The sequence below is a fragment of the Macrobrachium rosenbergii genome, chromosome 6 (genome assembly GCF_040412425.1).
Source record: "Macrobrachium rosenbergii isolate ZJJX-2024 chromosome 6, ASM4041242v1, whole genome shotgun sequence".
Taxonomy (NCBI): Eukaryota; Metazoa; Arthropoda; class Malacostraca; order Decapoda; family Palaemonidae; genus Macrobrachium; species Macrobrachium rosenbergii.
In genome coordinates, this window is record NC_089746.1 from 35,704,012 (window position 1) to 35,731,833 (window position 27,822).

The 27,822-nt window shown below is 35.1% G+C and overlaps 1 long non-coding RNA gene across 1 annotated transcript in view; it reads right to left on the reverse strand.

Annotated features, from left to right (window-relative positions):
* The window catches only part of LOC136839766 (uncharacterized), a 999,909-nt gene that overhangs the window by 42,677 nt on the left and 929,410 nt on the right, over window positions 1-27,822 (reverse strand). The gene's annotated exons all lie outside the window — the stretch shown is intronic.

The following is a 27,822-nucleotide window of genomic DNA, read 5'->3' on the forward strand; positions in this document are numbered from 1 at the left end:
ACTCCAGTAAATCAGTACTAATACTCAGGTGCGCTTATCTGAATAACCTTAATCTCCCATGCATCATCACAATGTTAAATAGGGAGGGCATTATCATACATCCTAAGCAGGAATATACTTTATGGGTCTCAGTTGCAGATGTGCCTTAGAAGAAAGTAGTCGGGAGGATAAACGGAAGATAAAGTAACGACAAAAGTTTCTGAAAAATATACTTTACGGATTTACAAATATTTTCTTTATCCGAGAGAAAGTTCACTAAATGACACTTCAACAGAAGGGGGCTAAAACTCATGAAGACCTAAATTCTCATTCTAAACATGCGCGTGCGCGGGCGCACACACATGTATGTATGTATGTAAATATATATATGTATATATATATGCGTGTGTGTATGTTTGTTTATATACATAATATACAATATATATGTATGTATGTATAAGTAAATATAAAATTGTGTGTAAGCTTCACCGTCTATTTTCCGCTCTGATATGGGTTTGAAGCGATAACCGTATATAAAAAAAATGGTGCTTTTGGAAGTCGAGATGAGAAGATTGTTAATGGGGATAATTAAGATAAATTTAGTAAAAGTGCCTAGTAGACTCTATATATATATATATATATATATATATATATATATATATATATATATATATATATATATATATATATATATATATATATATATATATATATATATATATATGTAATTTTAAACTTATATTAATACATTTTCTATCCTAGCAGTTTCAACATTATCAAAGTGAGGAATAACTTGGCTGATGCCGTGAATTTAAGACAAAATAGTTTCCACGGCAAGACAATTTTAAGACTGGTTTCCTCTAGAGCGCTGTAATTCTACAAAATCATGAAAACCATCAAACTCAAGCGAACATGTGCAAACAATCTAGTTTCGAAAATGTCTATATAAATTACTGTTTTTCCACACCCATCTACGACGACAAAATCGTGCTGCAGTAATAGCACGTGGACAACTGGTGCTGAAGGGAAAGCCGAATTTCGTTGCCAAATGGTAATGGGTCTGTGAACACCTAACACTCAAAGACTGTTCTCCTTGGTGGAGATACAAACTTACCAGAAGTATAACACCAGGCGTGTATCTAAATATCTTTGTATCTATTCACATACAAAGTATAGACATACTGTATGTTCATATATCCGTGTGATGGACTGAGAAGGACTTAATCATGTGCAATAATAGTTACGCAGAATTTTAAACAGCGAAAGTTCTGAGAATTCTTTAATCTTAATTTACCTTTGACAGTGGCATAATATAACTTTTTCGAGTTTTCAGTTATATACTTTTACAATGCCAGTTAACAACAGGTTGCCATACGTGAAGTTTCCTCTGTTTTAAAAGTAATGGTTGCCAATATGACATCATCCAAATAGTACGGCCCTTTTCTATCCCAGGCCCGAAAAAATATATATGATGGCAGAAAATATATACTGTATACAAAAATAGCCGAACTGATCTCAATCTCGTTGGATGAAACAGATCGGTCTCCAAACTAATGGAAGATTTAAGTCCAGTCCAACTGAGGCACATTCAAATTCCCCTTGTTAGACATAGTAACAATTCCACCTAAACATGAAAATAAGAGCTACTGCTTTACACAAAGTTCACAATCGTTCCCATGTTCTAGGAAGAGCAGTCACAGACTACAATCCATACGGTGTATTGCAAACCGATAACTTTGCGAGTCGAAGGTATATCTATTATGTGACCATTTGTGTCAGAAAATCACGGCCATTCACAGCATGCGCGTTGTATTTATCCGCTTACATAAGGCGCTGTATATAGGAAAAATCATCTAAGCGGGAACTGGACGCATTCTGGCTAAAGCAACGCAAACATTCGTATAATCAATCAATCTCAAGTAGAACGTGTTTCGCGTGTGATTTTTGCAAGGGATTTGCGTTTGCTTAACGACTCTGCTGGGGACTGCTTGTAAACATATACTAAGATACTGAACACTTTTACAAATAGAGGTTTCAGTCATAGTTAACTATTTAAACTTCTCTGTGCGCTACCCTGTAAGAAAAGATAAATCAGAAAAAATTCGAGGATTTACTTATATACCACATGTGGGATATTTTACTATTAAAGAGTTGATACTAAAGAATCAAGTAAAAAATGCGCTGAAGTTTCTTCGGCGCAATCTAGTTTTCTGTTCAGCGCATAGTGCTGTATGAAACTCTCAGCCGCGGCCCATGAAACTTTCAGCCACGGCCTGGTGGTGGCCTGTGTTGTTGCACCCATAGCGGTACCAGATGCACGATCATGGCTAACTTTAACATTAAATGAAATAAAAACTACTGAAGCTAGAGGGCTGCAATTTGGTATGTTTGATGATTGGAGGGTGGATGATCAACATACCAACTTACAGCCCTCTAGCCTCATTAGTTTTTAAGACCTGAGGCAGACAGGAAAAGTGCGGACGGACAGACAAAGCCATCTCAATAGTTTCCTTTTACAGAAAACTAAAAAGGCGGACATGAATCCATTATATGAAGTTTATCATAACACCATTTAAATGTTACACCATTTAAATGTCAATGATAATATATTGAATTTAACCGATAGGGTAATTGCGCCTCTAAACACCCACATGCACAGCTTTTTGGTAGAGAGCTAAGCCTTGGGACTGGCCCCGCACACTCTGATCCATAGTGGAATAATGCATGAGGATTCGATCTTTGTGAACAAATGCTCACCTCCATTGCTTCCCGGCACGTGAATGGAACATAAAAAACGACTCCATCATACATACGTCACCGGTGCCTCATGGATAAGCTATAAGTGAATGCCTCAACTTGGATGAAAATGGTGATGTGTCTCGTTGCAGTAGTACGAGTATATGAAATGACTGTACTGTAAAAGGGCGTTATTTGGTTGTACTGAGATTCCGAAATCAATTCTTCGAGGTGTATGTTAAGTCCAACGCAGAGTTATACTAGTACGTATAAATGGAACATGTACATGCACAAATGCGTAGACACAAGCTATATATACAGTATACACTGTGTGTGTATATATATACTATATATATATATATATATATATATATATATATATATATATATATATATATTACAAAAATTGTCATATACAAACGTAACTCTTTTATATATATACACAAATATACATGTATGTGTATGTATGTATTTATATAGCCAATTAATTTCTGCATCAAATATCTATGTTTAAAATAAATATCCTTCTATAGCACGGACGGCAAACCCTTTCAGTTCCAACTTTCCATATAGCATCTTGGCGTAAACACTTCCGCTATTTCAGTGTCACTTAAAACTTTCATCATATATAGAATAAAAACTGATCCTCTGGGCTTCACTTTCTTCTGCCTTGTTTAACTTGAATATCAGTTTGAATTCCTGTGTTCTAGATCTTTTATCACTCCACCGGTCTAGCATTCTCATAGCCTTCTCCATGATTGATTGATTTCATGAAATTTCGGCTGTCAGAGTAAGGTAAACAAGAAAATGAGTTCAGTTCTTATATTTTCGAGAACTTAACCACATTTTGAGTCCTAAATTCTACTATCAATTATTATTCAGGAATGCTGTCTTGTTGGCACATAATAACAAGTATGTTCAGCTAATATTTTGCATAAATGCATGGGAACCACACGAGTGCATATTGCATATTTTGTTGTAGCGGTTACTCAGATAACGAAAAAACATCCCTATCCTCAATCGTCACTTAAATGAGACCGAGTTGCAGAAAAAAAAAGAAAAGCATTTCCAAACGAAATAAAAAAAAAGTACTGTTACGCGACTCAGCTATGGCGCCGACCTGGTTAAAGGTAATACAGACCTGTGGGTTCAATATGAAGAATTGTTGAAAAGTAAGTCTGCATTCCGACGCACTGCCAGAGTAAATAAAGGTCGACTGTTTGAATAAAATGCCAGTATAACATCGTTCACGCGACTTTTAGTGGATTTACTGTTTACATTCTGTAACAACGGGCATCGTGCAGAAAAACAAAATAGTAAGAGAAAAATGATAGGGGACCATCATCACACCTTCCGAAGAAAATTTACATAAAGCTACCTGTAATACTGATATTCATAGTCCCACAAGGTAAAAGTTCATTTTCACATTACAAAAGTTAAAGCACAAAAATTCCAAGATGACAATGTACTCCCAGCTCTGACTTACAAGAAAATTAGGCGCCAATCAGCACAGTGACTGGCTGTCCTCTTCGCCAATCAATTGGCAAAGCGAAGGACAAAGTTGTCAAGTATAATTTCACTCAACGGGTTTATCATTGTTATCATATCTGTTTAAATCAACATAAACAAAAGTAGAATAATAATATGGAAGAAAATTAGATTGCAGCTGTAAGAATTCATAAACTCACCTAAAGGAATGAGAGACGTGATGGTGAGTGATGAGTGTTACATGAGTGATAACATAATTAACACAACCCCTTTTGCTCTATTTCTTATTCAGATGTTATTGTGCGATCTTTTTCTTTATACAACGTTGTCGTTATATTTGGAATGAAAGTGCATAAAGTTTACAATAAAAAAAAATCGCATATTACAGCGAAATTGGCCAAATTTTGGGTACGTTCTAACCTAAGCCATTACACAAATTTTAGAATTTTTTCATCCTTATTCATTACTCATGTTGATATTGATATGGGAAGGAAAAAATGTCAACGATAAATAGCCAAGAAATCCACGCCAGCGCAATAATTTTCAATTTTGTTTTATTTTTACTCAATAATCATTTATCATGAACTGTGATTATTAAAACTGGAATGAACAGCTTTATATAGTTTATAATGTAGAGCAATATATTCTGAGCCATTGTGCTCATTAGATCCCATTTAATAATTTTTACTCATTACTTAATATATTAAAAAATCGGCTGTTGAAACTGTTGAGTAATTAGTGACTAGTGCCTGGGTGTATAACAAAAAGTTCATTCTCATCTTGACTCAGTAACCACCTTTTCTCACTCGGATTTTGTGGTCATCAATATTCGGGTAAAATAGTACTTAAGCGTTCAGTATAAATAGAAAAATATCCAAAATTTGGCTATATATATTTAATAATTTTAGATTTTTACTCGCCTTGCCTCATGCAGTAACAATTTATTACTCGTGTATTGCTCTTATTAATTCTAAAATGAAATAGTTCACGATGAATAGCATATAATTTCATATCGTTAATTCATTTTATATTTCTTATTTATCATGACTCATTTCTTATGCATTACTCAGCCAGGTGCTCATGCATTATTAATGCCGGAATCTAATGTCATGGCATAATGCATGCTTGTAGATATTATAAATTGCCAAAAATACCGTATGCATTTAAAAGTGTGAAAAAACACTTTTCTTCATAATCTATCATTATTCGTCCATTATCGTGCTTCAATATAATATGATATAATAATAAAGCCAATGTTTTCTTCGAGCACTCACAACCGGAGTGCATTTCCGACTGAAGTCCTTTGAAGCTCTGAAATTTCTTGGTCTATTGTTATTACAGTGGGGGGAGGTAACCTTGAAGAGTTGCTCTTTTCAGTGATACCAATCCCATTCCGATAGAACCAATAATACCAAAGTTATGATGTTTTGGAATTCCGACTGAAGTCCTTTGAAGCTCTGAAATTTCTTGGTCTATTGTTATTACAGTAGGACGTAACCTTGAAGAGTTGCGCTTTTCAGTGATACCAATCCCATTCCGATAGAACCAATAATACCAAAGTTATGATGTTTCGGAATTCCCAAAACTTTCAATACTTTCTTTGCAAAGTCCATCCTAGAGCCAATCTTTTCTAACGTAAACCGCCTCAAATATTAAACTAAAAACAAATAAAACTTTTAAAAGTTCTCCCTCGTTTTTTCTCTTCTTTCTTTAAACCGTATTGGCACATCTGTCTTCATTCCCTAGATACATCTGGCAATATTTCTATGGTAAAGGGAAACTGATGGACTTGCCTCCCCATATTGCTTGTTTCGTATGCTACCAAGACAAATGTTTTCTATCATTTTCTCTCTCTCTCTCTCTGATTTTTTCTCTCTCTCGCTCCAGCTCTATCTCTCTCTTTGCCTGCTCAAGTATCTCATGCATTTTGCGGACTTAAAGGAGTATCAAATGATACATTTCATTTCGATTTATACTAAAAACTTCCGAACTTATGTGTTTATGCAGTAAGAGAAACAACTACTTATCTGTGTTTCATATAATTATTCTATAATTCTCTAAGCATAGGAACACTCACGCATTCACAAGCATGTGGTTATATACGTGCTCTCTTTTTTTCCTAGAATTTACAAGAGTGAACTATACTGAACTGTATGCGAAGGAAAATTACGAGTCAAACTGTACATATTTTATCATTTTTGTAGGACTTATTTCCGCTGGGGCTTATTCAGTCATTCTTGAACATTGTTCTCACATCTAGAAAAGAATCCCTATCACTACCGGTTTAAAACAGTAGGGTCAAAAGCTTCTTTCCTAAAAATATCCATAAGTGACGCATTAAAATGTCAGCTTCAAATCTACGAAAATCACCCTATGCATTTGTATATACAAAAATTTATTTTTGGCAACATGTACGTGTGTTCTATCATTTTTACGACTATAACTACTCGTTACAGCACATTTATTCCTTTTCATTATTATTAATGCCCATCCATTCGCGTAGACTATACCAGCAATGACTACAGTCAAACTAATGAGAGAGAAATACTCTGTACTTGCTGACTGACAAGGCCCATCTTATGGGTATTATCCTCAAGGGTGAAGATATATGGGACAAAAAAGCTGAGGATAATACCAGTTGTGTATTTACACTCACAAAAATCATATGCATGCGACTGGGCTCGTTCCACTAGAATGAATGGAACTCCTGTTCTTAGCTATATACTCCAGAGCACATCAGATGGAAACCTCCTCTGCCTATCATGAGGAATTGCAGAACATTACTGAATAAAGGTCACATTCTCTACATTCGGCTATTAGGCATATAAATACCCATACAGAAGTCTTCTACAAGATAAAGGGACTGACATAATGCTCCAACAAACCCCCTCAATAGTAATGCCAACAAAGAAATCAGCTTCTATGCCAGTGAATTTTCCACATTAGATTAATCAGTAAGAGACAGACTTAAATTAGAATAGAGCTCAGTGACAACTGAGGTTAAACACCCCACATTTCCATCACCACAAGTGGACTTTTTCCAGGAAATGATGACTTCAGCATCATTCCTTATGGAAAGCTCCAAACATTCACGTCCTCCATCCTTTGAAGAGCCCATTACCACCGGCCCAAGCCATACACTTAACGTTCGCTATTCTCCTCCCCTGATTTACTTGAAACTTTTATTCCCTTTCCATCAAACACCTTACCCCATAACCACCTCCCAACAACACATTACCACAACCTCCTAACCCAGATTCCTCCCCTGAGTCACATGAAACCTATCCCCATCATTTTCAATCCCTTTATCTCATTACCTCCTAACACCAACCTATCCCCCTCCTTTCTGGCCAGCCCCTAGCAGCCATCAAGATTGAAATATATTGCCTTGGCTATATCAGAATGCAAAAAAAAAAGGAAAGCATTCGAAAACTATTGCAAAAAATCAACTAAATGTCTGTGTTGTGACTTCGACAATGCCAATACAATTGTCATGTGAAGTTAAAAAGTATACCTTAGTTTAACCAGACCACTGAGCTGATTAACAGTTCTAGGGCTGGCCCGAAGGATTAGATTTATTTTACGTGGCTAAGAACCAATTAGTTACATAGCATCGGGACCTATAGCTTATTGTGGAATCCGAACCACATTATACCGAGGAATGAATTTCTATCACCACAAATAAATTTCTCTAAGTCTTCATTGGCCGATCGGAAAATCGAACGCGGGCCCAGCAGAGTGCTGACCGAGAACGATACCAACCCGTCCAATGAGGAACTGTCATGTGAAGTACGTGCCCATATTGCTTATCCCTGACTCCTCACCACTAAGCTCCTCTATGCAGAGTTCTTCTTCTTCCCCCACCTCCGTCTCCATCCCTATGGTCCCTCCAATTCTACTTACCTTGTCCCCATCCTCATTTTCAAACCCTTTTCACACAATCGATCCATCCTCGCCTCACTATCCTTATTCTCAGCATCCTGAAGATGTCCAACAACAGCTAAATTAACAACAATAAATGCAGAATACCCACGCTCACCTATACCACGTTATTTTCCAGCATTCATCTGTAAGCTAATACCATCTCCCACCTCCCTTTGCCTAATCCATCTTTATCTACCAGTAACATCCCCCCCCCGCCCCCAACACCCCATACATACTCAGAAAAAACAACAAACATAAAGAAGGACAAAGATTATAAAATCCCTACTTGAATAGATGTTTGTAGTGAAGAAACTTATTCCCTTTTCTTCACTGGCAGTCACTTGGATGATACAGTAGAAGCTGAATTCTGCAAAGGATATTCCCATAAACTGTATTGACTGTCAACAGGGTTCGGGGGATCAATCTTACATTTCAATTATATAACAGTTTATCAAGAGCAAAGTTTGCTGGGCACGCCCAACTAATACATAATGGTACTGGGTAACATTAACTTTCCGATGCAACATAGAGAGGAGTTGATATCCTAGTGCAAGGTGATATGTCTGCAACTAGAATATTAAACAGCTTGACTGATATATGCAACACATACGATCTAATAAGAATAACTTTTGGAAAAAGGCACGTGCAGTTAGAAGAAAACACTCTTGATATAATTTTCACATACATTCATAACCTGCTATGTAACATTTCAACGCTACTCTCACCGCTATTAACAGTATATGGTAACACACATACTGTTTGACTAACGCCATTCACACTGCTACCCAGAAAGCCCCCACCACATCCTGGCCAGCTTTCAATCTCCACAAGGCAAATTGTACCAGAATTGAGCAATTCTTGTCGCTGGTTGATTGTGATGAACTAGTATGACATATCTGACCCTGAAATCGTCCAAATAGTTAAATGTTTATGGAAAATTAGACAAATATTGTCCTACATGTAAAATACAAATTCTGGCCTAAATATAAAATCCCACAGTCAGGACAAACTGCACTATCCAGAGAGACAGGCAAGTCTTATTTCGACAAATAAAAAGTGAATTAAAAACCCTAAGCTCTACAATGCTAAACTCAAGCCATGCCCTTAAATTATCAGCTGAAATACTTGACATCGAACAACGATTAATTAATTCCTTCAAATATGAAAACCAATTAAAATAACCTTAAAATTTTCTTCTCATACACAAAAATATCAAAAAGAAAATTTCACTGGCCTCTTTATGCATATGGCTTTCTTATCTCATCCCATGAAGAAAATTTTTAATTGTCTATCAACACAGAAATCATCTGCATAGCCACACTAGACCCGAGTCTCTAGATCTATGAAGGAATGATCTCCCAAAACTGCAATATACCATCTTCACAAAAGAAATAGTCAAAAAGGAAATCGACAAATTCAGAATTAACTCAGCAGCTGGACTGGAACACTTTTTGAATATCAAAATTGCTGCTGAAAAGAATGAAAGAAAATGACCCACTTCCTATGGTCAGAGTGCTTATGAAATAATTATATTTCAAAATCTTGTTCAGCACGAGACCGAGAGGGAAAGCTATATTCAGAAATAATAACAACCTACACCACGAAGAAAGTAATCATCAAACATCTGACTGATAATGATGTTCAATCCAGCCAACATGGAGACCCCTATAAATCAGTCGAAAATCAAATTCTAGATTGGAATTTTATCTTGACTTTACCTAGGCTTTATAAAAAGTTGCTCATTTCGTGCTGCGCGACAGTTAAAAAAATTTTTTATATACACCATTATCAATACATATCTTTACCAACCTGGCTACATAACATCCTCTCAAGTTAAGTACTTCAGGCATCACGTAATGTGTCATAATTTAAACCATGACAATGAAAAATTCTCGGTCCCATTCTCATTATCTAGATTATAGGTATTAATACGTATCTGGAAAGTTTAATTATATCTATTATTTAGTGATGCGCTTTACATTTAAGCCATATCAGACGGTCAATAAAATAGCACACAGTGTCCACATTAATTAGACAATACTGTATACCCCAGATCACAGGAAAATCAGGCAACCTTCAATATGAACAAATGTGAGCGCATACACATTGAAAAGAAATTCTGAAATTCAATCACATTCTTGACTGAGGTGGAAGTGCCGTTGCAACAAGCAGCAAATCTAAGACCTGGGAGTCACCATCCTTGACACTCTGTCATCCGACTCATACTGGCAGAATCACAGCAAGCTGTTGTAACCATTCGGCGTGGTTACTGGGAGCATTTCTAAAATGAGATATCACCAATATCTGCATGCTATGGGTGTCGCCGATTAAACCTTTTATAGGCTTGTTCACCATTAGTCTCCTCACCAAGATAACTAAATACAAATATAATGACTAGAGGACGTGCTTCCTAACTTCACAAGAAAAAGGTTAAAATTCCCATAACCTTGTTTGCTGTGACAGAATGAATGCGACGAAACTAAAAAGCATCCTGCTTAAGCACAAACCCTATGAAATTTCAAACCTTTGCAAATTGGAGAAGGCTTTGTTCCAAATCTATCAGCACGCCCATAATACTAAAACTAGTGCCAGAATGAGGAAAAAAACATCTTTTACCAACGATTTATATATTTTTTTAACAATTTCAACATTTCTAAGAAAAATACATAATTACAAATACCACGGCTGTCTGACTGTTACAGACAAATCTTCCAATAAGGTCATTTTTTTAGCATCTTATGATGACCGACTACACCTACACTAACCATCTCATAATTATGTTTATCAACTCGACCATTAACCTTTAAGCTCAGTTTTCAGTTTAAAACTGATAAGTGTCTATTTCCAAAAATTCTGATAAAAAAATATCTGGCCCTGGAATATATTACATACCTACGAGACTACACAAGTTTAGTAATGCTTTCTGCTGTGCTGATTTCACTAATACTGGCGTCACTTGACAATGTATTAGGCCTCCTTCTCCTGTATTACCTCCCGCTCAAAGGTTCCAATCTTTGACTTGAAGATGAAGATGTAAGACTTCAGTTTTTAAGCCAATAATTGCTATTTATGAATACTCTGGCGTCAAGATGCAAAAGGATGGGAATAAATGTCAGTGTAACATCACTATATCAATATCACTTCACTGATAATTTTCGATAAGCAAAAATCCTTGGCAATTTTGAACTGTTCATAAGGGGTTTGAGTCTAGAATTATATGGAAGTTGTCTGTTTCCGATTACTAGCAAATTACTCTCTTGTCGTTTTCCTGATCAGCATCGTTTAAATATATACTGAGCCAGAAACGCACGCGCGAGTATTTTCACGGAGTCTTTGCAGTTGTTAGTAAATAAAATTCTAAGACACCAAGACTACTCTGTTCTCAGTTAATAATCCACTAAGTAACATCTAATCTCAATAATTAATACAACCATTTCGGACGCGATCAGTCAGCGTCACGATCATGATGAGAACTCCGTTGCATATGCCCGAACAACTAATTGTACCATGCATAATTGCATAAAGTAATTTCTCAACCTATGAGGGTACTTGGGTTATAATATTTTACAAGAAGATGAGACCTAGCGATTGTTTCTTAATCACTTCCTTTATCACAGAATTAATAGTTCCCAAAGTCTTGCCAAATGCGTCCAGACAAAAAAATTCAAGTATGTTTTTGGCCAACAGTAATGGAAAAATAAAATATTCTTTAAAATATTTTGCCAATTAAAATACTGACTGATATTTAACGTTACATAATAGTGTTCTAATTTATTAAATAACCCAGCTGATATTTAAAAAATAACAAGATAACGCAAAATTGTTTATGTTACGAATATGCATAACTCACATCAATTTTATTTGGAATTCTATTTAATTTATCAAATACGTAAAATTCAATAATAACTGCTGATCACCCATTGTATTCATTTTCATTTTCTGATTTCCAAGAGTGATTTTAAATCTAATATTGAACCATGTATGCAAATCCTCAACTCTTCTCTTATGTCTGATAAAACATGTCTTGCTATTAATGTGCCACGGAGATATTCACAGAAAATCTCCCGGACCTTACACGATACGAAAGACATCATCACACGATCCATGTCCTCCCTCATCCTTTCAGTAAGAAATAGCAGCATCCTGTTCATCAACAACATCTACGTGAGCTAAGGTCTAGACCTTAACGTGAACAGTGAAGCTAAATGGAGGTCGAAGTTACGTACAATTTGGCAAAACGAGACTTTTATACCCTAATGGTGGGCTCCTTGGCATTTTTGTGTGTGTTTCTTTCTTCTAACCTGTTTCTCCAGTTATCATCAATTATATGTGAGTAATGTCTTTGCAGAGTCTTACGACGCCATACTTCCTTTAACGTATCTTATTGTTTCGATATCATCTGACAATCATAACTGTCATTATTATTATAATAATACGGATCTGCAATGCTGTTTTGATTTCCGGTTATTAAGTATCTCTTATGGAGATGAGCTGTTGCTGGTCATATCTATATCCTGTTGCATACGTGTCCTTTTATATTTACAAATGCACGCTGGTTACCTGTAGTACATCATTTCTCATTCCTGTTCCTCTGCTCGTGTTGTTGTTGTCCTTAAATTTTTGCTATTTACCCCATTATCCTTGTTAACATCATTATTATCACTATGATGTAATCTTATTACTATTTCCATCACATGCAGCATCATTGTTATTTCCTTAGAGCTAGTTCTCACTTTTCTATGGTCTTTCTCATTGTGATTAGTGTACCGCGGTATTGTTTTTTTCCAGAGCTAAACATGAAAGATGCTTACCGCAGATATATACATGCAAATGCTGTAGGTGTATGTATGAATGTATGTATATGTATGTATGTATGTATGTATGTGTACATGTACATCTATATATATATATATATATATATATATATAAAATATATATATATATTTATATATATATATGTATATATATATATAAATATATATACTTTATATATATATATACATATATATATACATATATATATATATATATATATATATATATATATATATATATATATATATATATAAAACCTACTCATCACTTTTTACCAGGTACATACTTAATTGTAATAAACACAATGCCCTCTTAATTTCTCGAATTCCTGAGAGAGAGAGAGAGAGAGAGAGAGAGAGAGAGAGAGAGAGAGAGAGAGAGAGAGAGAGAATGTGTGTGTGTGTATGCGTGAGGGGTAAGATCCCTTGTGACTAAATGACTAAACGAGAACCAACCGAAATAAAAGGTCAGCCAAATTTCCTAAGAGGAGAGAGCCCGCATCCCCATTTGTTCCTGGAGGAAGCCCATGTGGTGCGCGAAAACAAATGAGAACATGAAGGCCGGGGTGACACTTGATTAATTGTGTCACCCTACTCCTACGTCGAACAGAAAGGGAGGAGAAAAAGGGAGGAAAAGAGGCAGGGAAAGAATGGGAAAGGCATTCAAATCTCGTGAAAAGGAAATAACGTGCCATTCAGTTCTGGGGCGATGGGATGATATGTTCGGATACCTTGAGAATAGTCATGATATGAAATGGGGACTTTCGTCTCTGATATAATATATATATATATATATATATATATATATATATATATATATATATATATATATATATATATATATATATATATATATATATATGTATATATATACTGTATAAATATATATATATATATATATATATATATATATATATATATATATATATATATATATATAAACGTGTGTGCGTGTGAGGTAACTCAAAATTATTTTCTTATTATACGAAACCACACATGAATGTGACCTTGCTAACATACTTGCTAACATAACACGAAAGAGAACAACCGATACCTGCAAAGAAAGAACACTGCATTCTCTGAAAAATCGTAGTAAAAAGATACAAGGATGTTTCCTTTCATCATTTCTAAAGCTCTCAGTACAAGGTGAAGTACCTTTCATCTCTGAAGACTTCCTCCTCAAGGGCACTTCTAGTTTCTGCATATTCTATTGGCATAATAAAAAAATAATTATGGTAATAATAATACAATTTAAAATAACGGCGAGCACAGATAATCAGATATATCCGCTTCCATTTTCTTTTGGGAAACCATATCAATTGACTTTTCAAAGGATTAGGGTGCTCGATGTAGGTTAATAAATGAGTATAAAATACAATACTGTATATAATGACAGTGAAATAAAAGGCAAAACGGAGTGACAAACACTCATAAAAACATAAAGTTTTCACTTGTTCATCCATGATCCATGAGCCAAATAAATTCATACAGGAAATATTCCTGAAAACTTGTAATATTCCTAAATAAGGATCCAGGTCGTTGAACTCCTAACTGGTTTCTAGCACTAAAATGTTTACAAGACTAATAAAACGGGAACATAATCCTTATTGACCACTTAATGACAGCATTCCTTGCAGACAATACTGTAGAAGATTTGAAACCTGAAAAGGCATTACCTTCGATCTCCTGACCACCTTGAAAGTAGGCCTTGGAAGACTTTAAAATCCCCCCAAAATTAAGAAAAAAAAAAACTTTATTAAAGTAGTCTTACACGTTACAAAGCCTGTCATTAAACTCCTGACTGGCTTCCAAGCAAGCCTTCGACTTCTTTAAAAAATCGTAAAGAGACTTATCATAAAATTCCCGAGTGGTTTCTAAGCAGGCCTTGGAAGGTTGAAAACTCTAAAGCAACCAAATGCAACAACAGCTGGTCACTTCGAACAAAATCCATTTCATGTTTGGGATTCAAAGGGCTCGTTATTAAAGTTTGGTCAATATACCCTTCGTTGTGTTCACTGCAGGCAATCTACAGAATAAACCCTTCATGTACTGATACTGTGGAGTATTTTACATCAGGTTAATATTATGGTTGGACGTTTTTCTGAAAGTGCCGCCAGCCCAAAATGGAAAGGTGCAGCATTCTCAATTTAATTTTAGTATTACAAGAGAAAGAGAGAGAGAGAGAGAGAGAGAGAGAGAGAGAGAGAGAGAGAGAGAGAGAGAGAGAGAGAGAGAGAGAGCGAACTTGAGATTTCATTCGTACAGGAAATCAGAACAAATCAGGAGTGTTTAATTTGAGAAATAAAGATTTCAAATGTAAACAAGTAAATGAGAAGTAAAACAACCAGAATGGGAGTGAGAGAAAAGGAACGAAAAGTCATTAAAGGAAAGACTTCATGGAGGGAGGGATAGGGGAGCTGGATGGGGCAGGGTAAGACGTGGGAAGTATGGGAAAGGAGAGAGAGAGAGAGAGAGAGAGAGAGAGAGAGGAAGCAGGATCTGAGGGACACAGGTGTAAGAGACCGAAGGCAATAGGGAGCGATGATAGCAGCACAACAAGGCTCTATCGATAAATATGATGTATTGCTATCCAGAGGGGCATCTCCGTTAGGGGAAGAAGGAACGGGTGGAACGGGTTGAAACGGAGGGGGCGGGAACCTTACAACTAGTGAATGGCTTGGTAGATTTGCCACGAGTAATAGAAATCTACGAATTAAATTGAGCTTGGCACGTGAAATAACAATTGTGAATGGACAAAACATCTGTAACTGGAAATATTAAGGAAAATAACACTAATGTCATCATATGCAAAGGCACTTCTACACTTTTTGTTTTGTAAAGGGATGTTTACTTTTAGCGACCCTTCAAGGAATGTTTACTTTCAGTACATGAAAAACAAACTATAAAAAACTCAAGGATCGATCTACAGTAGATCTTACAGAGACAATCAACCATTTGCTGTTTTCCGAAGGCATTACTAGCATATTCACAGGCAAAAGAAATTACAATATATCGAAGTTAAAATAAATAAAATAAAATAATATCTTGCAGCAAAACACGATCATTATTTATTTTCACCGAAGGCATCTTACCACTGAACAAAAAGAAATCAAGAACCAGCACAGCAAAAGCATCCAAACACATCGAAAGAGGTAAAAGAGAAAAATGAATAAAAAGTGGAAAAAATAAAGCTTTCAGGTGCTAAATCATAGAAGCCTTCCAATCTGATTCCGAACTGTATATTTCACTTTAAAGCGGGTTGTAGAAAAAAAAATTGTGTAATTGCCTTTAGGATCCCAGAGCGAGAAAAAATATAGCTATAACATTTATATACATGTAGCCACATCTATATATCTGTGATATAGATTGAAATCCAGTTAACGGAAAAAGACTGACAATATTTGGAAAAAGACTTGGGAATCACAGAAATATTTTTGAGAGAGAGCCAGAGTACTGCTATTTACGGTATTGCAATACAAGGCCAAAAGTGACATCCCTTGACAGAATTTTTACGATGAATTATACTTAGTTCTTTACACCTTAGAAGCTACAACGACAAGAGGCAGTATGTTAAATAAAAAAAATAAAATAAAGAGAAGACTGACAGTCAACCGAAGAGATGGAAAAAGATAACACAAAACCAAAGGTGCTCAAAGACAAAAGTGAGAAGAATGAACTGACAGACAGATGGAGAGACAGAACTGAAGAGACGAAAGGACAGATGGACAAATGAAGAGAAAGAGTGCTGATAAAAGAAGATCAACAGGCAGACAACAAGACAGGAGTGAAGACAAAAAAGAGACGACAAGGAACCGAAGACATGCGGGAAATGAAACACAGACAGGCAAAAAGACAGTAGCGAAAAGAAAAAAAGGACAGACGAAGATAAAACAAGAGGAAAGAGAGAAAGAGATTTACAGCCAGACAAGGAACAAGAGTGAGAAGTAAGGACAGACAGACAGACAGAGAGACAGACAAGAGTGAACTATATAATTATACCCTACCAGAAGCATCGTTCAGGTAACTAATAAGAAGGGCGTCCTGTCTGTTAGGAGGAGAGTGAAGATCCGAATAGGCTAGGGAGCGAAGCCCCGTAAGTGGTCAACATCCATGATTGGTTGGACAGTTCTTGTTGTGAACGAAGTTGAGAGAGAGAGAGAGAGAGAGAGAGAGAGAGAGAGAGAGAGAGAGAAGCAGGGTTGACGACAGAGAAAGGAACGCGAAATTACAATGGGTATGAGAGTGGAGGAGAGGGGAAGAGAAGGAATAGTGAAAATAAGTCGTACGTGGTCACAAACAGACAGGCAGGAAGTGTATGGGGTGAGGTTTAGGTGATAAAACCAACGTGAGGAAGGAGGAGAGCGGCCAAGACGACTCAGACAGTTTGAGACTAAGGATAATTAAGCAACAGAGAAAGGATAGGGAATATAGAAAAAAAGCAAAAGGAAACAGTGACGAAACTGAATATAAAAGAAAAAACAGCCAAAATGAAGACACAATAAAAACGGAAAACGAAAATTCTATGTAAATGAATAGAATAAAGCAACATCGATTAAGTGAGGTAAACAGAATACCTCAAGAACAGGCAGTTAAAAAGCAAAAACCAGACAAATAAAGAAATAAGAGAACATGGATGAGGTAAAGTACATTTAGTAGAGAGAAAATAAGTATATGAATTAATAAAACAACAGTTAAAGAATATAAACGTATAAATAAAATTAAGACATTGTCGAAAGCGGAAAGGACTCATTATCCATTATACCACTTACAGGGTTCCTTATTCTAAGCCAACACACATCTTTTGTTCTCTCTCAGCCTGGATTTCCATAGCCTCACATATTACTTACGACTTAGGCCTATGTCAGGGATGCTGTAAACTCACTTCTACAAAAAGCATGATGGGGTCAACTGGTAGGACTCCTTCTGTACCAGACAAAAATATCACAAATGGAATCAGGTATCTACAAGTCTCTCTCTCTCTCTCTCTCTCTCTCTCTCTCTCTCTCTCTCTCTCTCTATATATATATATATATATATATATATATATATATATATATATATATATATATATATATATATGTACTCATGTATGAATGTATATAATACACAAAACTAATATATATATATATATATATATATATATATATATAAAATAATATATATATATATATATATATATATATATATATATATATATATGCACGTATGTGTATGTGTGCACGTAAGCAAGAGTATCTATTTCTCTATAATTGTCTACCTTTTAATTTCTGCCCTTTACTGATTTCAGTATTGCCTTAATTAATTATTCTCACCATAAAAACTAGAATATGGGGAAAATCTTTAATGACATTCACTAACTGAAAACCATGACTATATATATATATATATATATATATATATATATATATATATATATATATATATATATATATATATATATATATATATATATATATATATGTGTGTGTGTGTGTGTGTGTATGAATGTACACAAAACTAATATATATATGAATGTATATAATACACAAAACTAATATATATATATATATATATATATATATATATATATATATATATATATATATATATATATATATATATATATATATATATATATATGATATATATGTGTATATATACACAAAAGTATCTATTTCTCTATAATTGTCTATAATTGTCTACCTTTTAATTTCTGCCCCTTTACTGATTTCAGTATTGCCTTAATTAATTATTCTCACCATACAAACTAGAACATGGGGAAAGTCTTTAATGCCATTCACTAAATGAAAACCATGACTCCTTTTTAACTAAGTTAAGACAATTATTTTCCGAGTGAAGGCATGCAATGCTGTTACTTAAATCCCATAGTTTCTGTATATTTAAAACTATGTTTTCCTGTATACAGGTGAGCAAAGACATTGATGGGTGAGTATCTATGCTTGTAAGCTTAGGCAACTACTTTACGCCTGTCCAAATATAGTGGGCTACATTCAGGTGGATCCCATAAATGTCCCTACGAAACTGTCAGTGCGCACGGGGCAGGTCGTACTTCATAAAGACCGCCACACGTAAGAAACATTTATTCCACTTCTCCCTGCGTCTGGCCGCCAATAAAAATCCAAAGGCTGGAGGAAAAAGACATTTAAAGCCGCCAAAAACGACCCATTTCTCTCCCCCAACAATCCCTCTTAGGGCACCTTGTCTTCCTTCGGTACGACCCCCGGAGGAGTCACAACGGCCAGAAATAACCACCGCGCAGTAATACACCCTTGCCTCTCCCTTCCTACAGATCGGTCAAGGTGTAACAGGCGTGACATGATCCGACTCTGCGTTACTGGTCCCATGTGTCCGAGTTTCTTTCTCAATCTGGAGTGTGAGGCTCCCCGCTCAACCATACGCTTCTCTCCAACCAAACAGGAAGGGGGACGAGAAGGAGAGGGGGAGGAGGTATTTGGATGGGGACACAGAAATAAAAGCAGAGAGAGAGAGAGAGAGAGAGAGAGAGAGAGAGAGAGAGAGAGAGAGAGAGCAGGCGGAGCTGGGAGATAAACTTGCCAATGAAAAAAGTGCATAGGGATAAAAGAAAGTGGTAGGAGCATTAAAGTACGTAAGAGAGAGAAGCAAGAGGTAATAAGAGATAGAGAGAATAGTTCACAGAAAGAAAGAAAAGTGAGAGAGAGAGAGAGAGAGAGAGAGAGAGAGAGAGAGAGAGAGAGAGAGTCCTTCAGGTACACTGAACAACTCTTTCAACTATTTGAATATTGCACGATCTAGTATAAAAAGAAAAGCATTCCGAAGCAACTCTGTTAAGATACGTAAAAGTTTACAGTATACTTTAACACTCTCTCTCTCTCTCTCTCTCTCTCTCTCTCTCTCTCTCTCTCTCCCCTGCAGTCCTCGAAAAGTAAAATGGAAGGAGGATGACTAACTTGGCGTATGAACGGCTCGAATTGAAAACCTCATTTCTGGAAAGGGAAGGATGAAAAAGCGTATTCACGGGAGCACCGACCAAGAAACTAATATTTTCGCTTGAGCGGAGTGGTGATCACTAAGTTCGCAACCATGTACAGTAAGTCTCTTAGTTTCTTTTTCAAAACGTAATCCTTGTCAAGACGACGCCAAAATACTTGAAATGAAACCGAAGAGGACGAACTTGGTTCTTTAAAGCACTTCATTTTCGGAAAAATACGATTCAAAAATGCCATGAATAGTAATATGCTACAGAAAAGGAATCGGGTCACAGATACAACGTGGCTGAGAGATGGGAGAAAGGCTGAAACTCATAAGATATTCAATAGCAAGGTATATACAGTATAACAACATACCTATGGAAATGTTCCTGTCAATAATTTCCCCTTATAGTATTTTCCTTCAATCACTTGCTTGCAAATCTCAGTGAACTTTCAGTTGTAATCTATTCAAGCATGGGTCGTGCCGTCTCGATCTGCTTACTTCCATTGCAATGGAGTATGTTACTTGGTTGAGAAATAATCAGAAATTTATTTTGCAGTGACAAAGAAAAGAAATAAAATGAAGTACAAGCAAAAAACAGTTGGCACGCTAACATATTCTCATAATTAATGAAGTGCTTCTTTGGCCCATTTGCAGAGAATTAGACTACACGCAAGCACAGAATTCACAATATATGTAATGTAGGCATGAGACCTGCGTAAGTAAACATGCACATTCATTGCATGAATTTTTAACTCTAAAATGAATCGCTCCTTATACTCTGGAATTTCTTGACTCCAGCATTCGATGTTCTTTCATTGCCCAAGAGGGGGAGCTTTAATCACCAGTTCAGTTTCCTATCAAGCAAATATAAAATAAAGATAAGGGCATTAACACTGATACTGGAATGTAATTATTCATACACATACACACATATTCACATAGAGATTCATTATTTAGAAACACATATATATATACACACACATATATATATATATATATATATATATATATATATATATATATATATATATATATATATATATATATATATATATATATATATATATATATATATATATCAAGATATATGTACACATACATATATATGTGTGTGTGTGTGTGTGTAAAAAGTTATAAAAAAAAAGTTAAGTATACCTTAGTTTTACCAGACCACTGAGCTGATTAACAGCTCTAACCACAATGCCCTCCTAACTTCTCAAATTCTTAACACCTTTTCGATAAGTTTGTCGCTGCATCACTAAATTTCTTACGTTCGTAGCAGGATTCTAACCCGCATACAGAATATCAGAACGAGGTCACATTGCCGGCATGGTCTGGTCGGCAACGTGACCTCGTTTTAATTCCCTGGATTCGGGTTCGAACCTGGTATGGACATCAGAATTACTTCATATTCTTGCATTTGGATCTAGGGCTTTTTGTTGATAAGCTCATCCAAAGTGTTAAGAATTTGAGAAGTGAAGAGGGCATTGTGGTTTTACAATTGCATACTGTGGTCCAAAGTAACCAGTAGCCTCTCTCTCTCTCTCTCTCTCTCTCTCTCTCTCTCTCTCTCTCTCTCTCTCTCTCTCTCTCTATATATATATATATATATATATATATATATATATATATATATATATATATATATATATATATATTATATATATATATATATATATATATATATATATATATATATATATATATATATATATATATATATATATATAGTATATATATATATATATAAAGCGTGCGTGTGTGTGTATAAATACTCACAAGCAAGTATTAAAAATATCCCTAGACTGAATGACGCACAAAGCTGTCGTCCATGAGACAAACAAAGAAGGGCTTAGTGAAAGAATGTGGAAATAAGAAAAGCATATTGGTCGAAATGGTGGAAGAGACGATGCACGTGAAATAAAAAAAAACAACTTTTGTCAGTAATTTGTGAGATTATCATCATGTGAAATAAAAATTTGTTGAATAGCTTTAATCTAGGTTTTCGTTTTATTTCACCGGTCCATATTATCATTATTATTATTATTATTATTATTATTATTATTATTATTATTATTATTATTATTAATTAATGTAAAATGGTTACACGAAACTACTGAGTCACGTTTGTAGACTTATGTGACTGGACAGTAGCTTTCGTTTTGAATGACATATTAAAATTGAAGCGAGTTAGGTAGATAGGAAGGCCCAGAGACATTTCTCGAAGTACCGCTCGAATTTCTCATAAGCCAAAGCCAAATCCTTACACTGACTTCCCCATTGTCTCCTGAGAGTGATGAAGAGTCATCACTTAGTAAATGACCCCAAGACACTGTCATGATACTCATGTACTTACCCTCATTATTTTTTTTTTGTTATCTTCGCTTCCAGTTGTATGTCTGGTTATTACTCTCTCTCTCCCTCCTTCTTCATAATTTTATTTAAGGAGTTTTATATATATTATATTGCGTATATATATATATATATATATATATATATATATATATATATATATATATATATATATATATATACAGTATACATACACACATATATACTATATATATATATATATATATATATATATATATATATATATATATATATATATATATATATATATATATATATAAAACGTACTGAGCTCTAGTCACTGTGATACGTGATTAAATTGCCATTTTGACAGTTTATCGCGTCTTCTATTACTACACAATCGTTATCAGATTAAACATTTCATTTTACAAACGAGTCACATTACTTTTACATTATTTGGAATAGGTTCATCAAGGATTCTAAAATACAAAAAAAACTTTTTCAAATAACGTTCGAGCAATTCGATGAAAGTGTAGCTGTAAACTCTCATGAGTAGTGGATGTAACAGATCTCAACGCCTTCGTACAATTACTCCTCCAGGTTCCATTATTTGTTTACATTTTTCATTTAAACCTTTAATTTTTTTATACAAATAAATAGAGTGTACATATGAATACAATGACACAGAAAACACTCATGCCGAAAAACAGAAATCTATTTCTTCTTAGACCCGACTATGGATTTTCCTGATCCGAGCGTTTATCAAAACTGCTTATCTATAGAGCTCCACATATATTCTTTTCTACGAACATCAGCCTCCTAGGGTTTTGTTGCAACTTCCGGTAACACTTGTATTAACTTATCAATTTTAAGGTATGGGAGCTATCCCTACGCCCAACTCTCCGTAGCAGAGAAGGCTTCAAGAAATATCACTTCCAATAGAGGCACTGAGTTTTGGAATGAGTCTGATATCCCTTGAACAATTCCTTACAAATCCTGGAGTTTATGCTGAGGTATGAGAATTTCAACAGATTCATCGAAATTTATCTGAACAAGTAATTTAGCATGAGCAGCACAAAGACCAGACGCCACATTCTACTGGAACGAGAAAATGGTGCTTACTTTGTTCATCTAAATATTTATTTTGAAAGTAATGATACGAGCGCCAACCCGAAAATTTTGAAAGCCTTTAGTAGAACACCCAAAAAACTTTGTAATTTGCCGTAAATACATTTCCTGGTTTCGACAATGGAGGAATATTAATGCAGCTATCCTTCCCTTGACCAAGGAGTTTTTCCGAAGACTCGAGCCTAAAAATTACAACTAATCAACACTCACTCCTTTCGAGTGAATAATGCCTCAGGTAATTATGTTTGCTGTTCGAAAAAATGCTTTCACCGTGTCTATTATGCTCGCGGATGATCATGAATGCTTTTGATGTCTAGTTTACGTGAATGAATTAGAATACAAATGCAGTAATATTCAACACTGATCATTTACACATTACCACTTGTTCTTAATAATAAAAAAATGACAGAATGTAGCGGGTGGAAAATTTATGTTTCTAAGATTACGTTCGCAATTATTTGTTTTAGAACTCTTATGTGCCCTTCTCTCCTCTTTTAGACCATGCAACTCTGTATGGGCTGTACATTTAGTTACTCGTTGCATTGACTGTTTCGCAATCTAGTAATTCTTTATAATCTAGGATACCCAATATATTAATAAAAACTACCGCATTCTATTTTGACGGTCTTTTGGAGTTTCTTACCTTCACTTCTTTTTATAGGTAAGAGATTTATGCTACCAAAAAACAATCGAAACTGACAGGGCCATCATATATGAGAAAACAAACTGTAATGCAGTGGCTGTAATTATTATGACTTACAATATTTCAATGGTGAAAAACCAAGCTCCATTGCACTGTATATATCTACGATATACTATTCGAATGATATTATGTTAGCAATGATGTTCAAAGGAGTCCGGAAACATGTTTCTCAGAAAGCATCATGATTTCTGTCTTTCTCAGCAGGATATGTATTCCCCTATGTTATCAAATCATGAAATCTGTTAGAAGCGCACGAGGGGAAGCTTCGGAATTTACGCATAAACTGCTGACGGTTACTCCAGTGTTTGTGTGCGTACCTGTGCCTGTATACTGATCCCGTACGGTAGTACAATCGTCACCGAGTGTCTGATCAGGGTAGAGTTATGGTCAGGAAAGGACATGAATATAAGAGGAAGTTTCTGGGATAAGAAAGGTGACTGTGAATAGACTGTGTTGTGGTTATTTGTAAATGGTACGGTGTTGAATATCTGCAGACACCAGTTAATTTGTTGGAAGTGTTCAGAAAAGAAAAAATATGTAAAAATGATTATAGGCAAGGGCAATGTTTTACGTGTGTTTCACGTAATGTTTTACGTGTTTGTGTTTGTGTTTGTGTTTGGGTGGGTGTGTGCGAGTGTGCAAACATAGTAACTATCGCCTGAAAATCTAGTTTGGGCAGGTTACTATAAATAAGATAAAGAAAATAGTTTAAGAGACCTTGAGAGGAAATGAAAATTTCACGCAGCGCTAGCAATCACTTCTCTAAAAAGAGAGCATCATGTTGTCATGTCTACAGGGAGATATTATGAGATAGCTGTCTTATGGAAAACTGCGATACGTTGGCTCAACTAAATGTTTATATACTCTCTTGATCAGCACAGTAATTTTCCCACTTAATATATTTTGAAACTGATATAAAACAATCAAGTTGTAAATGCTTCCGCAACCGATATGTCAAGAACATATTATCACCTCATTCAGGTATTATCAGTAAGCAAAGTTGAAGGACGGAGGTACGCTACTATACAATATATAATTCGTGCAATTATTTATTAGAAATTATGACACATCGCGTAAAAAAAAACCATGGCATAAGAAGAAAAAACTGTTTCCTAATACTCGATTAATCAGATAAAAATGTCCACCCTAATTATTCAAGCTTTCCATGACAAAAGACTGTCATCAAAAACTTAGGTTAGCCATAATTTTAGAGACGGTAAGACAGGCTTCTAGGGGAAAAAGCCTTCTCTCACCGCACCCTAGGCTTTGGTAAGTTGGGTTAGGTAAGGATTTATCCCAATAACTACTGCTAGCATAATTTTTATGCAAGTGGGTCCTGGCTCACCCAGTCAGGTAAGATTCACTGCCCTAGGTAAGGTTAAGGAAGGTTAAGTTAAGATGTATAATTGTCATTACCCTTACCGATCCCGTAGCCGTCACCCGGTACCTAACCATTGCCTTTTCAAAACTGTGAAAAATATTTTTGAGTAAAAAAAAAAAAACGCACAAGCTGAAATGCATTCAGCAAGTATTCAGCAATAAAATCAAGTCATACAGGAGAAATACATGATTACGTTGAAATACAAATGAAAACAGCAGTTATTATACTAATTTCAAAAACAGTGAAAATCGGGTAAGAAGGGAGACGAAGTTCATGCGTATGAGGTATGAAGAGAAGAAGCCGTATGAAGTCTGAGGTAGCATGTGGCAGAGGTATTAGAAAGACTGGCCATGTTATACAAATGCCGACAGTAAGACATGTCCCAAGCGAGATGTGAGTCTGTGAAATGCGGGAACTGAACACAATGACCTGTTCATGGGAATTTAGTATGAGATAAAGGAGTGATGAAATGTAAAATATTCGGCCACTGGCAATATATATTTCTTGCAGGTAAAAAAAAAAAAAAAAATATATATATATATATATATATATATATATATATATATATATATATATATATATATATATATATTATCGCCATCAGCTTTATCTTGTGCGATTTACAAATTAACATCAAAATCACCAGCAAGAACTCTATATATATAAACACTAACAGGCGACCAAAGAAAGAATTCAATCTCGCAAGTGCATGGATGAAAATTCAATACAATGTACACTACCACACTAAAAAAATTCTGTTTCTCAAAGTATTTGTGTAAACAGGGGAAGAACCATCATTCCTCACAAATAATACTATATATCAGCAGTCAACAACCTCAAAGTAAAAATTTCATTAAATTTTTTAAATACTGCTCAACTACATATCTCAACTTTTGCTTCGAAAAACTAAGAATATCGTGCCGAGCCACTTTCTGAAATTAAAACATTAAATCATCATAGGCCTACCCTGTTAATTATGTTTATTTACCAAAAAGTAGCAAAATACTACGAAACTTTCAGAGTGTAAGATCTCATAAACTAGATAAGTGGACTACTTAACTTCAAGTCTGACAATTAACTGTGCCGAGGATGCTCACATGCTGACATTAAAAAACTTTCAAAGGCTGCCTCTACGAGCTAAGCAATAACAATAACAGTCATTATCTTTTTTGTTAATATTTCTCTTATTACACTGTACCAACGCAAACACACGTGTGTATTATATATATACAGTATATGTATGTGTGTGTTTGTGTGTGTGTGTGCGTGATAGTGCATGGGGTAAGACTCGGTGGTCACCATTATCTCACCAGCGAGACGGAATGAATGGATGAATTCTGAAGTTAAACTACAAAGCCAAGCACTAGGGCATTTTGTCTTTCAGCGATTTAGAAAGTGAAAAGAGGGAGTTGGGGTGGTTGGCCAGTAAGATAAAGAGAACAGAAAATAAATATGATTTAGCAGAAAGGGGAATTTGAAAGAAAACGTCACAGTTGCACTAAGACGTAATAGTTAGGAAAGGTTGGACAACAAAATCGAAGAAAGGATGGAGGTTAAGGAAAAGGCTATAAAAAGGGTGCAGCTAGGGACCGATGGGACGTTGCAAATACTTTAGTAATGCCTACAGTGCGTACAACGAGATGCATTGACGAGCTACCCTCTTCCGCGATCCAGCAAGTCGGGAAATCCATCTCACGAGGAAGAACCGACTTGGGCTGTTTCCCGAAAAATTCATTGTACCTTATCTAACGTAAGCAGTGAATTATGTACCTGATGGTTAGCTGCCCGTAATGGGTCGCATGGTGGAGAGGGAAGGGGGGATAATGACCCAATCCAAAAATATCTGCTGATTAAAGTTAAGTTTTGTTTCACACTTTAGGACCATCCCATCTATTCAGAAAAGGTGTGTGTGAGTGTGCAAGCATATATGCATATATGTATCAAAGTATGTGCTCATGTGTATGTATATATATATATATATATATATATATATATATATATATATATATATATATATATATATATATATATATATACATATATATATATGTATATATATATATATATATATATATATATATATATATATATATATATATATATATTATATAGGTGTTAAATGGCAAAATAAATGGAAACCTGAAAAATAAAAGTGATGTGGTTAATTCAATTTACGTTTATAAGCGTCAATTCTTTCACTCTTGCTTGATTTTGTATGAAGCCAACATTCGCTTTTCTGAAAACAGATAAAATATATCATATTTCATCCTACTCTTTTTACATCGTTTCCGAGCTTGGAAACTAAGCTCTACGGCACGTGATACAGCAGAGCAAAAGTAGATAAGTGAATAATTAAATAAATAAATAATTAAATAAACCAGGGACAAAACAAAATAAATTCT